At 49.0% G+C, this 2,936-nt stretch overlaps 1 protein-coding gene across 1 annotated transcript in view; it reads right to left on the bottom strand.

The window, feature by feature from the left end:
* Npl (N-acetylneuraminate pyruvate lyase) overlaps positions 1 to 2,451 on the bottom strand; it is a 41,012-nt gene extending 38,561 nt beyond the window's left edge. The window contains exon 1 of the mRNA XM_021167052.2: positions 2,340 to 2,451. The gene's annotated coding sequence lies outside the window, so the exon portion shown is untranslated. The remainder of the gene's footprint in view (positions 1 to 2,339) is intronic.
* Between the last annotated feature and the right edge of the window lie 485 nt (positions 2,452 to 2,936).

Genomic DNA, 2,936 nt, shown 5'->3' on the forward strand with positions numbered 1-2,936 from the left:
GTAGACCAGGCTGTCCTTGAACTCAGAAATTCGCCTGCCTCTGCCTCCCAAGTGCTGGGATTAAAGGCATGTGCCACCACTGCCCAGCTGGGAGCGTCATTTCATTCCCTCCTGTGGGACTGATGGTGCTTTCCACCGGGCAGAGTGAACCTGACCATCCTAACTTGGAAGACCCAATACATAGTTCCCATAGAGAGGAAACGAGAATTCTAGGAGAGAGCCTGGATCAGCAGGCAGGTGGAAATGCCCACTACAAGTCTCTATCTGTCATCCCTACAGCGATCTTAAACCAAGATACCCAAAGTGAACCATACCACCTTAGCCCTCAAGTCCTCTCCTTTCCTTACAGTGTAGCCCTAGAGTCGGAATGCATCTTGGCTCCACCATTTCTCTCCTGTAGGGAGGATAACACTCACAGCGTTTACAGGGTCAAACGAATGAACTGACACAGTGTGCTTGATGGCTGTGCCGGACACATGCACTGTGCTCTCTGTGAAGTTCTGTCTAGTGGGAACTGTCATTTGTGCTGCTGCCTGCTCCCCAACACTCAGCACTTTTGCCCACTGAGGTCCCAAGTCACATAAACTCTGCTATCTCCTTACCTGGAACTTCTTCCTTCCCCTCTCCTGCGGGTCTCATGACAAACCTCGTGCTACCTTTTATCTGGATCGGTAATCATCGACCCAGGTCCAAGAAGGTTAAAATGATAAGAAGCTGAGGGCTTGAAGCAATCAGCATTAAGCATCCTGTCAATTCTCAGCTCTGGCTACACAGACTCCCATCTTCTTGTGCTTCTGGCTGCATTTATTTCATATTTGATAAGAACATCTTTAAGTTCTGATCGGGAAGCCTTATACATCTTTGAAAGCTATTAAATGAATCACCACTTAGATGCAGTTTGAGTGGCTAGAAACATAGGGCCTGTGAGAGAAAAGGAGGGGGGCTGGCAGTCACTGTAACACCCCCAGAACACCCACATTTCTAACCTTGTCTCTATCCTAGTCAAATGACATCAACTTCCTGGCCTGCTGGGAAGGTTTCTTTATGCCTACAGTGTACCAGCTCCACTGTTCAAAAACATTCCTGAGGCCACTGCCTGTTTTCCTTGTGGCTTATCTTTGCTCCAGAACATCTGTCTCCCACTTCGATCCCTTCAGTGTAGCTCACTTTTCAAACTCACTCTAAGAGTCAAGGAATTGCTGTGCATCTGAGGATCAGCATCTGGGAGGTGGAGGCAGGAGGGTTGGGAGTTCAAACCCATCTGTGGCTGACCACAGGCAGACAGGGGAGACCAGCTTGAGTTATTTAAGACCCAGTTTCAAGGACATCAAAACAAGCCGGGCATGGTGGCGCACACCTTTAATCCCAGCACTTGGGAGGTAGAGGCAGGCAGATTTCTGAGTTTGAGGCCAGCCTGGTCTACAAAGTGAGTTCCAGGACAGCCAGGGCTATACAGAGAAACCCTGTCTTGAAAAACAAACAAACAAAAAATCATCAAAACAACAAAACCCAGAGGATTCAGCAGGGCATGGCAACACACATCTTTGATCCCAACATTAGATCTGTGAGTTCAAGGCCAGCCTGGTCTACTTGTAGTTTCAGAACAGCCCGGGCTACATCATAGAGATACCTAGTCAAAGAAAAGAGAAGAGAAAAGAGGATTTCTTGATCCTCCAAATAGAAAATTGTTTAACTTCAGATTTCCTCCTGAACTGTTACTTTTCATTAAAAATCCCAGCGTTATAAGCAGGATATAAGCTCATTTCTGTCCAACACTGCAAGCCACTTGGAGGCAGGAGGATCAGAGTCTGTGGCCAGCTTGAGATACAAGATCAACTTGGGAATATTATGCTTTGAAATAGTTCATATTTGAATTAAGAGCAAATAATCACAGTGCTCTCGCACCCATGACTTAAAGTGAGCTTGGGATGTTCTTGTTGAAACGCGGGGGAGAGGTAGATCCCTGGAGACCTCATCCGTGTGAAGGAATGCCAAAGCACAGACAAAAGTTGGCTTAAATTTAAAACCGCTAAGTTTTAAAAGGGAGGAGGGGGAAGTGATGTAGTTCTGAACAAGGAGAATGACTTGAGAAATACTTGGCAAACTAGAAATGCAGATATTGAAAAAACACAAAACATGAAATACAAGCAACCTCTCCTATAAGAGATAGGTGTATTAGAGCTAACGGCTAAATTCCCTTCTGCTCAAAGGCTTAAGAGACCGATTCTGACAAGGGTTCCCGGAGGCCAGGCTACGCGGGTCTGCAAAGAATCCCCGAGTGTCACTGGCCCCAGGCGGCAGGGTCGCCCTCAGACCCAAAGCTACCCTGCCCAGCGTACCTGACTTCACTCCTCTGCTCGGTGGCGCCGCGCTCACCTCGGCCACCCAATTGCTGCTGTGCACTGGAGACCCGATCTCCTCTGAGCAGCGCGGTTGCGCTTTTAACTCAGGGGCTGCGGGACCACGTGAGGCCGCGCGGGGATCCTGGGGGTTGTAGTTCCACGTCGGGCCTGGGCGCTGCTTCACCGGCTGGAATCCCAAGACTGTGCACTAGTTGCTCCTTCTTGGGTGTGGCCACAGCCTATGTTGGAAAAGACTCGTGAGCTCCTGAACCTCTTGGATACCCACGGTCCTTATTACTCCGGGAGTTCTCCTCCTGTTCAAGTCCTCCAAGTGCAAGTCTTGTTTGCATTGGATGTGAGATGTTGTGATACAGTGGTGGCTGCCTAGCAGCCGCTTGGCTCTCTAGGCTGACACTACTGCTCCAGCCCTGCTCTTTGCCTTGTAGGAAAAAGGAGAAGTGAGAAGATTTTAAGAGTGGATTACAGGCTACAGGTGGTCGTGCATGCCTTTAATCCCAGCACTTGGGAGGCAGAGGCAGGCAGATTTCCGAGTTTGAGGCCAGCCTGGTCTACAGAGTGAGTTCCAGGACAGCC

This window comes from Mus caroli, chromosome 1, assembly GCF_900094665.2.
Source record: "Mus caroli chromosome 1, CAROLI_EIJ_v1.1, whole genome shotgun sequence".
NCBI lineage: Eukaryota > Metazoa > Chordata > Mammalia > Rodentia > Muridae > Mus > Mus caroli.